We start from the raw sequence: 14,211 nt of genomic DNA on the forward strand, positions 1-14,211 counted from the left end.
GCCATAACACTCTGTAATTAAATATCTGTTTCAGCTCACAACGTTTTGTAAATAGCTCAGAACTTGGACTTGATTGTCGGAAAACCAGGAATAAATCTGGTAAGAATGCTACAAAGCCATGTCTTCCTGAGAGTTTTGGGTACCTTTTACAATTTAGCATACGCAGTGCAAACCTTCATACAATGGGAGCATGTGGTATAAAAAGCAGGCAATAGGTTGATAGATGCACATCCACGGTTACCAGAACATTATGAAGAGATGGTAAATCATGTTGGGATTCTGACCTCAGTAGATATACTTCTGAAGATCTTCTGGAATTGAGAGGTAAATGTTACAACTTAGCTCTTCCATTGCAATAGCTTGTTATTGTGAATATCTTTTGTGACACATTGAATTGTAAATGTACATCTTAATTTAAGAATGTTTCCAGAAAGACTTAATTAGTGTGTGATTAAATAATGTTCATAGATTATAGGAGCAGAATTAGGCCATTCCGCCCATCAAGTCTACTCCGTCATTCAATCATAGCTGGTCTATCTTTCCCTCTTAACTCCATTTTTCTCCTTCCTTCACCCCATAATCCCTGACACCCTTACTAATCAACAATCTGTCAATCTCCGCCTTAAAAATATCTATCGATGGCCTCCACATCCTTATTTTTTATTTTAAGTTTTATTTTTGCCAGTACAGGGTATTTGTGGTTTAAACCTGCATTCTGATACCTAAGCTGCAGTAAGTCATTATCCCCTCAAACTCATTCTCTCAGTATTCCCAGTTACTCCAATTATAGCATTTGTGAATTATCGATTGTTGTCTTCATCAGCATTAACGGATATGTTTAATATAGGATGAAAAAGGACCAGTTATATAATGACAATTAGGTTTCTTTCCTCACCTTCCACGTTCGCAAAAAATGAACAAGATTGCAATTTTTAAAGAAAGACAATGTGCTGGAGTAACTCAGCGGGCCAGACGGCATTTCTTGAAGACATACACATGTGGCGATTTGGGTGGAACCTTTCTTCAGACTAACTTTTTTTTGTTAACCAGCATCTGCAGTTCCTTGTGTCTACAGTTTAAGAATGAAATATATCTTCTTACTTCGTAATGTTAGTACAATTCTATAACTAAGAATTCCTTTTGTCTTCTTGTCTTCTAGATAACTTCTATGAAAATATCTCAGTTGAACAGTGCAGGAAGCATCAGACAAAGAACAAAGTGATATATGCAATATATCAGAATAATACTGAGTTTTGAAAATATGATGATTAAATATATCACCATGCATGATGTAAAGTATGTATTTTTAATGTTAGGTGTGCAATTCATAAAGCTAGTTGATTTACCAGCCTGACATCATCAAGATATACCAAAGCAATAAGTAGGATGCTTGGGTTTTGAAGGCAACAAACTAGGACAGAGAAGAATTAGGAGTGGAGAAAATGGATAGGTGGCGTTTCAGGTCGGGACCTTTCTTCAGACTGATCCTATCCATTTTCTCCAGAGATGCCGTCTGATCTACTGAGTTACTCCAGCATTTTGCGTTTATCTTTGGTATAAACCAGCATCTGCAGTTCCTTTTTATTGCATGAAGAATACATAGAAATAGGTGGATGCCTGGACTGCGCTGCCAAGGGAATGGTGGAAGCAGATACAAATGTGGTGTTTAAGAGGCTTTTAGATAGATACATGGAAGTGCAGGGAATGGAGGGATATGGATCACGTGCAGGCAGAGCTTAGTTTAAAGGGCATGTCCCACTTCGGCAACTGTCGGCAACTGTCATAGTCCTAGCAGGTCGCCAAAAAAACGTTGACTAGACCCCCCTACGACAATGTCTATGACAATATCTACGACAGCTACAACAACCTACCACCCAGTCGATGTCAAGCAAACACTTTTTCTCACAGAGAGTGGTGAGTCTGTGGTACTCTCTGCCGCAGAAGGTGGTGGAGGCCGGTTCTCTGGATGCTTTCAAGAGACAGCTTGATAGGGCTCTTAAAAATAGCGGAGTCAGAGGATATGGGGAGAAGGCAGGAACGGGGTACTGATTGGGGATTGGGGATGATCAGCCATGATCACTTGAATGGCGGTGCTGGCTCGAAGGGCCGAATGGCCTACTCCTGCACCTATTGTCTATTGTCTATTGTTTATTGTCTATGGCAAGCTACCGACAACCGGCGACCCATTAGGACGTCCACCTACGACCACACCTACGACAACCTACATCCACCCGCAACAAGCTACGACCCTGTCTGCGACAACTGGGGCCAACTTAAGACAATTCAGTCACCCGTACCTGTCGCCGGTTGACGTAGGTTGACGTAGGTAGTCGTCAATGGAATTCACCGGTCAGCACTGGCAACAACCTACGTCATCCTGGCGACAACCTACGACAGCAACTACGTCAGGAGAAGTCAAACTACGCTCATTGGCGTCAAACCAACTGCCAGCAATTTATTTTTAACATTTCAAAATCCAGCGGCGACTAGAAAAACGCTGCGACTCTTTGGGCGACTGAGGAGACTACTCACGACCATACATGTGACACCCCGGCGACCATGTGTCGACAGCCTAGTCACCTGTAGTCGCCTAAAAAATAGCATCTGCAGTTCCTTCTTAAACAATTACCTAAGTGGGACAGGCCCTTAACTTAACATCATGGTCGACGAGGAAATTGTGGGCTGAAGAGCCTGTTAAAGTTGCATTCTTCTCTCTTCTACGCTATCTGACCTGGAAGACAGGATTCAAAATTGGCTTGACTACAGCTGATAGAGATTGCAGAGGAGTTATTCTGGCTAGAGGTATGTGCCCAGTGGTGTTCCACGGGGATCAGTGCTGGGACCTCTGTTGTTTGCGATCTATGTAAATGACGAATGGAAAAGTAGATGGTCTGAGTAGTAACATAAAAGCTGGTGGAATTTTTGATAGTGAAGATGGTTGTCAATGGAGCCAGCAAGACTCGGGTCAGTTGCAGATATGGGCAGAGAAAGGCAGATGGAGCAAGTGTGAAGTACTACACTTTGAAAGGCCAGATGTAAACGGAAAGGATACAATAAATGGCAGGATACTTAATCATTATTAATGGACAGAGTCTTTCATCAGAGGGTGGTGAATTTGTGGAATTCTTTGCCACAGAAGGCTGTAGAGGCCAAGTCAATGGATATTTTTAAGGCAGAGATGGATAGATTTTAGACTAGTACAGGTGTCAGAGATTATGGGGAGAAGGCAGGAGAATGGGGTTAGGGGGGAGAGGTAGATCAGCCATGACTGAATGGCGGAGTAGACTTGATGGGCCGAATGGCCTAATTCTACTCCTGTCACTTATGACGGGGTGACAGAGGAATCTTTTGGTCCAAGTCTTTAGGTCCCTGAAAATGGCCATAAAAGTGGATAGGGTGGTAAATATATCAAATGGCATTCTTGCATTCATTGGACGGGCATTGAGTATAAAGTTAGGAAGTAATGTTGCAACAGTAGAAAACTTTGGTTAGGCTGTACTGCGTGCAGTCTGGTTCCCCCATTACAGCAAGAATGTGTATGCTTTGGAGAGGGTGCAGAGGTTTACCAGCATGCTGCTTGAATTAGAGGGTATCAGCTATAAGGAGAGGCTGTTAGCTATAGGGAGAGGTTATGCAAACTTGGATTATAGACAATAGACAATAGGTGCAGGAATATGCCATTTGGCCCTTCGAGCCAGCACCGCCATTTAATGTGATCCATGGCTGATCATCCCCAATCAGTACCCCGTTCCTGCCTTTTCCCCATATCCCCTGACTCCGCTATTTTTAAGAGCCCTATCTAGCTCTCTCTTGAAAGCATCCAGAGAACCCGCCTCCACCGCCCTCTGAGGCAGAGAATTCCACAGACAGATTGTTTTCTCTGGAACGTCATGTCATGAGGGGAGAACTAATGGAAGTATATAAAATTATTTGAGATATATAGGATAGATAGTGTATTTTTCTGAGGGTAGAAATGTCAAATGCAAACCCTCCTTTTTAGAGTGAGAGGGGAAAGTTTCAAGATGTGCAAGGCAAGTATTTTGTACAAAGCGAGGCAGCTATCTGGAACACATAGCTGGGAGGGTGATGGAAGCAGATACACTAGCAACGTTTAAGAGGCGTATAACATAGAAATTATGTGTAGGAGTAGGCCATTCGGCCCTTCGAGCCAGCACCGCCATTCAATATGATCATGGCTGATTATAATCAGGACCCCGTTCCTGCTTTCTCTCCATATCCCTCGATTCCGTTAGCCCTAAGAGCTAAATGAACTAATATAGACAGATGCATGAACAGGCGTGGAAAAAAGGGTTAGGGGTCATGTGCATTTAACCCCTGCGTGGGCCGAAGGGTCTGTTCCTGTGTACAATTCATTGATTTCCATTGAAGGAATGAAGCTGTCTCATTAGACCAAACAATAGATTTTGATTTAACATGAAGGTGTAACCTATGTAAAGGCGTAAGAAAGAGTACACTGAGAAAGTTGAGTTATGCAACAACCAATATAATGTAACTTTAACAGAAACAGGAAATGGTATCGAATGAAAGGCTTCCCGCATTTGTTTGTTGCAGATATGGAGCAGTACTCGTATCTTGAACGGACACAGGGTGGGAAAGTCTTTAAAGCTTGTTATAAATATCATTCAGCATCGGGGTAATTGACAGAAGAGGAGAAGCAGTGAAGGGTCTCAACCCGAAACGTCACTCATTCCTTCTCTCCAGAGATGCTGCCTGTCCCGCTGAGCTATTCCAGCTTTTTGTGTCTATCTTTGGTGAAGAGGAAGAACAAGAGGGCTGGCGGCCTCAGCAACCAGCAAGACATTTCACTGAAACACCAACTGCATATAATACAAAAAACATTGCCAGCTTGACTTCCACCCCTCGTGATAGATAGATCTGATTTTACAAGAAGCTGAAAGACAATAATATTTATTGTGTCATATAGCTCTGAAACAGGTTCTTCGGCCCAACTCATCTATGCCAATCAAGATGCCCAACTACATTAGTCAAAATTGCCCACATTATTATTATCATAAAGACATAGGAGAAGATTTAGGCCATCCACCCTTTGATCATGTCTGATCTATTATTCCCTCTCACCCCCCCTTCTCCTGCCTTTTCCCCTCACTAATCAAGAACCTATCAATCTGCACTTTAAAAGTAGCCATGACTTGGCCTCCACATCTGTCTGTGGCAATGAATTCCAGATTCACCACCCTTCGGATAAAGAAATTCATGTTCATAAGTGATAGGAGCAGAATTAGGCTATTCAGCCCATCAAGTCTACTCCGCCATTCAATCGTGGCTGGTCTATCTTTCCCTCTAAACCGCATTCTCCTGCCTTCTCCCCAAAACACGACACCCTAACTAATCAAGAATCTATCTATCTCTGCCTTAAAAATATCAATTGACAGCCTCAACAGCCTTCTGTGGCAATGAATTCCACAGATTCTCCACCCTCTGACAAAAATAAATTCCTCCTCATGTCCTTCCTAAAGGAATGTCATTTAATTCTGAGACTAAGTTCCTCCCACTGTTGGAAATATCCTCTCCACATCCACTCTATCCAGGCCACCTCCATTCTAAATGTATGCCCCTTTATTCTGAGGCTCAGTCGCTACTTGAGTGAATGTGGTCCATGCAATGCCATTCTAGTGCAGAGAAAAAACGTAAATTCCAATTGCCAAGCAGTTGTCCTGTCTTTACTGTGATGTCCAGCATCCTACTGCATGCAAGCAAGCTCATTGTTTGCTGTTTTTATAGGGTGCAGTGCTTTATATTCCTGATGAAATTCAATTATTATCTTCCCTTTGGTGAAGCCATTGTTGTGTTCAACTTTCTCACTACATTACTTTGATTTATTTAGTATTCATTTAAAATGTTTGTTGCTTTTATGTTCAGAATATAAAAATATGCTATAATAAGCTTTATTTACATATTCATCAAAATGTCTTTTCATTGACACAGATCATGTCTGCCAATATTTTATTGTTAAAATATTATAATACATAAATTGATCCTGTTGCAATTTCAGATATATCGCTTGAGCATGGTGCACCTATGAATATTATCCATAATTAAATTATACAAAAGAAATTAGCGCAAAGTTCTTAATGCATTCTCAGTGCAGTCTATACATTCAGTATTGCTTGTTTTATACATAGTATTGTAAGGTATCTTTTTTTTATTCACAGCACCAGTGCCTCATTTTTTTTCAAAAATACAATTTATTCAGAATAAAAAATCTATACAAAACAAAAACTGTGCATAATGTCTTCATATATATTCAATGTTTCTCCAAACAATAGTGTCATATTCAATAGTTATCATCACATAACTTTAAAGAAAACACCCCATCCTCTGTGGCGATATCCCTTCCGTTGTTTGAGGGGTCCCTCAATGTCCAGCAGCGGCAGGATGTTAGACTGTGGTCCCAGTACCCTCCCACCACAGAACCATGGCGTTTGCTGCACCAAGCTTCAGTGTTTCTCTCAGCATGTACTCCTGCAGTCTTGAATGGACCAGTCGGCAACATTCCCTGACGGAAATCACGATATGCTGGGGGACCAACAAGTTTCGGGGAGATCAAAGAGCACCTTCCACCGAGCCGATGGTCTTCCAACAGCACACGATGTCAAAAAGGAACTGCAGATGCTGGTTTACAAAAAAAAAAATAGAGTGCTGGAGTAAGTCAGCGGGTCAGGCAACATCCTTGGAGAACATGGATAGGTGAGGTTTTGGGTCGGGACCTTTCTTCAGACTGATTGTAGTGGGGGCGGGGGGGAGTTGGATAAGGGGGAAAGAAAGCTGAAAGGAAGGGTAGGACAAGGCCTGGTAAGTGATAGGTGAACACAGGTCATCTCGTTTGACTCCTCCCATTTCCTCCAAATACAAGGTGTAGCTGTGGGCACACGCATGGGCCCCAGCTACGCCTGTCTCTTTGTCGGGTACGTCGAACAATCCTTGTTCAATACGTACCAGGGCCCCATCCCCGACCTCTACCTCCGCTACATCGACGACTGCTTTGGCGCCACCTGCACCCACACACAACTGACTGACTTCATCCACTTCACCACTAACTTCCATCCGGCACTCAAATACAATTGGACCATTTATGACACTTCCCTACCATTCCTTGACCTCACTATCTCCATTGCAGGTGATAGACTTCTGACCGACATCCACTATACATTTACTGACTCCCATGGCTATCTGGACAACACTTCTTCCCACCCAGCTTCCTGTAAGGACTCCATCCCCTACTCCCAATTCCTCCGTCTACGCCGCATCTGCTCCACGGATGAGGCGTTCCACACCAGGACATCTGAAATGTCCTCATTCTTCAGGGAACGGGGGTTCCCCTCCTCCACCATAGATGAGGCTCACACTAGGGTCTCTTCCATACCCCGCAACACTGCTCTCTCTCCCCATCCCCCCACTCGCAACAAGGGCAGAGTCCCCCTCGTCCTCACCTTTCACCCCACTAGCCGTCACATACAACAAGTAATCCTCCGTCAGTTTCGCCACCTCCAACGTGACCCCACTACTCGTCACATCTTCCCATCTCCCCCCATATCTGCCTTCCGCAAAGACCGCTCCCTCTGTAACTCCCTTGTCAATTCTTCCCTTCCCTCCCATACTACCCCCTCCCCGGGCACTTTCCCTTGCAACCGCAAGAGATGCTACACTTGTCGTTTTACCTCCCCCCTCAACTCCATTCAAGGACCCAAGCAGTCGTTCCAGGTGCGACAGAGGTTCACCTGCATCTCCTCCAACCTCATCTATTGTATCCGCTGCTCTAGATGTCAGCTGATCTACATCAGTGAGACCAAGCGTAGGCTGGGCGATCGTTTCGCCGAACACCTCCGCTCGGTCCGCAATAACCAACCTGACCTCCCGGTGGTTCAGCACTTCAACTCCCCCTCCCATTCCATATCCGACCCCTCTGTCCTGGGTCTCCTCCATGACCAGAGCGAGCAACACCGGAAATTGGAGGAACAGCACCTCATATCCGCTTGGGGAGTCTGCATCCTGGGGGCATGAACATTGAATTCTCCCAATTTTGTTAGCCCTTGCTGTCTCCTCCCCTTCCTATCTCCCCCTCAGCCCTCGGGCTCCGCCTCCTCCTTTTTCCGTCCTTCTCCCCGCCCCCCCCCTCCACCCCCGCCCATCAGTCTGAAGGTTTCGGCCCGAAACGTTGCCTATTTCCTTCGCTCCATAGATGCTGCTGCACCCGCTGAGTTTCTCCAGAATTTTTGTGTACCTTCAAAACTCAGTATTGTTCACTGAAGAGACGGAAAAATGTTTCATGTCGAACCCTGCCACGTGTGGCGGCAGACAGTAAATAGGTGAACATTCGGTGAAGTTTTGTAACTTAGTTGGTGTCAAAACATGGCAACACTTGTGTACTGCCTGGGTGATTTTATCAGGTTGTATGCAAAACAAAGCATTTCACTGTACATGTGACAAAGTATGTGTGGGATGGAACTGCAGGTGCTGGTTTAAACCAAATATAGTCACAAAAAGCTGGAGTAACTCAGCGGGTCATGCAGCATCTCTAGAGAAAAGGAAGAGGTAACGATTGGGGTCAAGTCCCTTCTTCAGACTCAATAAAATATCATTCAGTTGAATCGTTGAATCTTCTGGCCCAAAAAATCACCTACTACTTTTCTCCAATGATGCTGACTGACCCGCTGAGATACTCCAGCATTTTGTCTCTACCTTCGGTCGACACCTGCACTTGCAGCGTCTGCAGTTCCTTCCTACACTTGCTTCCCAGATAGGACAAGTTTGGAGGGATATGCACCAGGTGCAGGCAGGTACCACTAGTGCAGCTGGCACATGTTGGCCACTGTGGGCAAGTTGGGCCTAAGGACCTGTTTCCACACTGTATCACTCTATGACTCAATGAGTAGTGTTCGCACCTGCAAAGCAAAACACAACTCTTGCCATTCATGTGCCCCCCACACAGGGCCGGCCTTAAGCCGATTGGACCGATTTCTCCCAATTGGGCCACGCGCCAATGGGGGGCCCCGCGCTGATTTTCTGTATTTCGAACGGAAATACGAATTCGCGTTGCTAAATACAATTTTTTTAAAAAAACATTCGCCTTGTTAAATACGGATTTTTTTTAAAGGAACATGGATAAAAATCACTGCACCGGCCATCAGACAAAAACGATGTGTTAACTACTAGCACGTTAACAGCCAGTAGTTAACACGTAGTTATACAAAGTGTCATCTATTAATCGATCCACATTCCTCAGTAAATGTAATTTTGTTTTGACCAAGTATTAATGACGCCCTGTGAATTTTATTCAAAGGAACGTGACGTCATTAATACTTGGTCGAAACACAATTACACTGAGGAATGTAAATCGATGCATTGATGACATTGAGAATTTCTTAAAACTCATCATCATGGTTGAGGGCTCAGACCGCGAGCTTCTTCTTGGTGTGCAGGTTAGTCATTCACCTACCGACCCACGTTGTGTCTCTCTGTCTTTAGCTCTCTCCGTCCCTCCCTCCCTCTCCCTCCCTCTCTCTCTCGCGCACGCGCGCTCTCTCTCCCCTGCTCCCATTTCGTTTCTCTCTCGCTCTCTCACGCTCTCTCACTCCCTCTCTCTCACCCTGTCGCCTTGGCATTCCCAGAATCATTGACGTTTTGCGGTGACGGCTGCATCTGCGGTTCCTTTCTGTTGGCGGGGGGGGGGGGGGGGCGTCATTGACTTTTGTTGCCAAGGTTTTAGAGTAAAGCATAACTCACTTCCCCAATGTGCTGGACAAAACTAACATTTCCCTGCACTGTTTCACAGACCTCCAATGAACTGGTTCAATAACTTGAAGGGTCTAAAGAAGGGCCTCAACCCAAAACGTCACCCATTCCTTGTATCCAGAGATGCTGCCTGTCCCACCGAGTTACTCCAGCATTTTGTGTCAATCTTTGTTTCAATGGTTCAAAGGTTTCCATATTATTAGGAAAACTAGAGGTGAGAAAAGGTACCGAACAGATCATTCTGTTCTGGGGTTTGTTCTGTAACTTTTCATACCTCTAGTTTCCCTCTCCCCTGACTCTCAGTCTGAAGAACTGTGTGCAGGATGGTGCTCGTGTGCAGGGGTCGGTGCGGACTCGGTGGGCCGAAGGGCCTGTTTCCGCGCTGTATCTCTCAACTAAACAAAACAGATAATCTATGGAAAGAAAATAGAGCATCTTTGTTGGTTCATTATGACTTGACAGGGCTTTCAAATCTCGCATGAGAAACCTTCGCGGTACGGTGGTGCAGTGGTACAGTGGCTGCCTCACAGCGCCAGAGACCCGGGTTCTTTCCTGATGACCGGTGCTGTCTGTACGGAGTTTATACGTTCTCCCTGTGACCTGCATTGGTTTTCTCCGAGATCTTCCGTTTCCTCCCGTTCTCCAAAGACATACAGGTTGTAGGTTAAGTGGCTTGGTACAAATGTAAATTGCCACTAGTGTGTGTGGGATAGTGTTTGTGTGCGGGGATTGCTGGTCGGTGTGGACTCGGTGGGCCGAAGGGCCTGCTTCCGTGCTATATCACTAAACTAAACTAAACTAGAGCAGATAATCTATGGAAAGAAAGCAGAGCATCTTTATTGGTACATTATGACTTGACAGGGATTTCAAATCCCGCACGAGATACCTTCAAGAATGGAGCATGCATTTCGATCAGTCATAGAAACAGAAACATAGAAATTAGGTGCAGGAGTAGGCCATTCGGCCCTTCGAGCCAGCACTGCCATTCTATATGATCATGGCTGATCATCTAAAATCAGTATCCTCTTTCCTGCTTTCTCCCCATATCCCTTGATTCCGTTAGCCCTAAGAGCTAAATCTCTTGAAAACATCCAGTGAATTGGCCACCACTGCCTTCTGTGGCAGAGAATTGCACAGATTCACAACTCTCTGGGTGAAAAGGTGTTTCCTCATCTCAGTCCTAAATGGCCTACCCCCTTATTCTTAAACTGTGGTCCCTTGTTCTGGACTCCCCTGTCACTCTGGGTGAAGTCCAGATGGAGCTGACAATGTTTGCATCTTCCACTTTAAATAAAAGTCAACTGAATTACGGAAGGTTATAGAATGAAGTGTATTGATTTCTCTTTCATTAGAAGCACGGTTGACATTTGTTACAAAGAGAAATCAACTATTATTTCAAGTAATTTAAAAGTCACTTCATTAAACGCGGGGACAAGCAGTGTGGAGATTACTTTCTTCACTGCTTTCAGTGACACATCCATTAACTAAACTAAACTAGAGCAGATAATCTATGGAAGATGGCGCTCCTGAGAGGGCGACGTCGCGGAGCTCTCAGAGTCAACCTGCTTTTTTGTCTGTCTCTTGTTATTTTGTGCCATACTACGGTAACAGCATGGTCAGCAAACGGCGTCTATGACCAGGCGACCCTACTACGGCTGAGAGAGTGCAGTCCTTTTGGACATTTAGACCCGAGCACGTTTAACCCCTACCCTGAGCTAATACGCTACGGCGACTCGACGCTAGGCCGACACCCGGACAACGACAGGCCCAGGCGGAGACGCGGCAGACAGAGAGGGGCCGAACGACGACTCCGGCGCTTGGTTAGCAGTGGAAGGTTAGCCCTCCCGGTCATACTGTTTACTAACGTCCAGTCTCTGGTAAATAAGATGGATGAGCTCCATGCTCGGATCTCCACGCAGAGGGACTTACAGGACTGCTCCATGCTGTGCTTCTGTGAAACATGGCTGGGGGAAAGGACACCCGACGAGGCGATAACACCAGACGGCTACACGGCCTTCAGGGAGGACCGGAGCGCAGCGGACAGCGGCAAGACCCGCGGCTGAGGAACGGCCGTCCTCGTCAAACAAACCTGGTGTACCGACTGTAAGCTTATTTCTAAATCTTGCTCTGAGAATGTGGAGTATCTAACTGTGAAGCTACGGTCGTTTTATCTACCCAGAGAACTGCAATGTATTATTGTGAGTGTCGTGTATATTCCCCCTTCCGCCAAAGAAGAGGCTGCACTCAGGGAGCTACACGACATGATCAATGAGCATGAAAACAAATATCCTGATGCTGCTTTTATTATTCTGGGAGACTTTAATCATTGCAACCTCAAGAAAAACATACCAAAACTGTATCAGTTTGTGACTTTCCCAACTAGAGGAAATAAGATACTGGACCACTGCTACAGTAATATCAGAAATGCTTTTATAGCTGAATCAATACCCCACTTCGGCAAGTCTGACCACCTGGCAATTCGGCTCAAGCCCACCTACACCAAGAGGCTTAAGGCACAGCCAGTCACAGTCAGAACTGTTAACACCTGGACGGACAGTGCACAGGCTAGCCTGCAGGGATGTTTAGAGGCTACAGACTGGAACATCTTTAAGGTGGCCACAGATGACATTCATGAATACACAGAGGCTGTGAGTGGCTACATCAGCTGGTGCACATCTATATGTGCCCCTCCCAGAACTGTGCGTGTGTTTCCAAACCAGAAACCTTGGTTCAATGGAAACATAAAACAGAAGATCAGGAAAAGGCAGGAAGCTTTTAAGTCAGGAGATCAAAGGGAGTACAAGAAAGCCACAGAAGTCCATCAGAGCTGCAAAGAGGGCTTATTCCCAAAAACTTGAAAGCTTTTACCTAAGTAACAACACACGCAGTATGTGGCAGGGAATCCAAGAAGTCACAAACTACAAGAAAACAGTACCAACCACAGACCCCCAGGATGTCACCCTCCCAGACAGCCTTAATACCTTCTACACCAGGTTTGACAGACTGAACACAGACACCCCCTCAAAAGCCCCCTGCAACCCCACGGACACTGTTTTTCAGGTGACACCCACACAGGTCCTGAAAGCTCTGAGGCAGGTGAACCCCCACAAGGCTGTGGGACCAGATGGCGTCCCTCCTAAAGTTCTGAAGGCCTGTGCAGAACAACTCACTGGAGTGTATGTAGACATCTTCAAGCTGTCTTTAAACCAAGCAGTGGTCCCCCGTATTTTTAGATTTTCCACCATTGTACCAGTTCCAAAAAAAACAAACCCATCCACCCTGAATGGCTTCAGGCCAGTGGCACTCACGCCAGTTGCCATGAAGTGTCTAGAAAAACTGGTTCTCACACATATCAATCACATGGTCCCGGGCACGATTGACCCCCTCCAGTTCGCCTACCGCCCCAACCGCTCAGTGGACGACGCAGTGGCCATTGCTTTACACCACATCCTGCAACACCTGGACAGCAGAGGAACATACGTCAGAACGCTGTTCCTGGATTACAGCTCGGCTTTTAACACCATTCCCCCGGGCAGGCTGACTGAGAAGCTGACAGACCTCGGCGTCCCGACTCCCACCTGCAACTGGATCTTGGATTTCCTGACTGAAAGACCACAGGTGGTGAGGATGGGAAGGAGGGTGTCTGCAGAGCTCACCGTCAGCACAGGATCACCACAAGGCTGCTGTCTCAGTCCCAAACTTTTCACCCTGTACACACACGACTGTGTCTCCACCCAGGAAAATACCATCATTATTAAGTATGCGGATGATACCACCATCCTGGGCCTCATCAAGGGGGGGGGACGAGTCGGGCTACAGGAGTCTGGTGAACGACATTCTTGCCTATGGTGAGGTGAACGACCTAAGCCTCAACACAGACAAGACAAGAGAAATAATAATGAACTTCAGAAAAAATCCACCCCCCCTGCAGCCACTTATCATCAAGGGGACTGTGGTGGAGAGGGCTGACAGTTACAGATACCTGGGATTACAAGTAACATCAGATCTGAACTGGACTTTGAACACTGCTGCCACAGTGAAAAAAGCCCAGCAGAGACTGTACTTCATCAGGCTGCTCAGAAAAGCTGGTCTGCACTGTCGCCCTCTCACCCAGGTCTACAAAGGACTGATAGAGAGCATCCTCACCACAGGCATCACGGTGTGGTATGGAAACACCACACAGACAGAGAGGAAGGCTCTGCAAAGAGTCATAAAGACTGCAGAGAGGATTATCAGAACGGAACTCCCCTCCATGGACACAATCTACACACTGGCTGTCAAAAAAGAGCAGAGAGAATCATCAGAGACACACTACATCCAGCTCACTCCCTGCTCAAACACAAAAACTGCACATACAACCTTAGGCACAGACGAGCGGACAGCATCGCCACAAACAGAACACGCTTTTTTAAGAGCTTCTTCCCTGCCACAGTGAGA

This window comes from Amblyraja radiata, chromosome 1 (genome assembly GCF_010909765.2).
Source record: "Amblyraja radiata isolate CabotCenter1 chromosome 1, sAmbRad1.1.pri, whole genome shotgun sequence".
NCBI classification, from domain to species: domain Eukaryota; kingdom Metazoa; phylum Chordata; class Chondrichthyes; order Rajiformes; family Rajidae; genus Amblyraja; species Amblyraja radiata.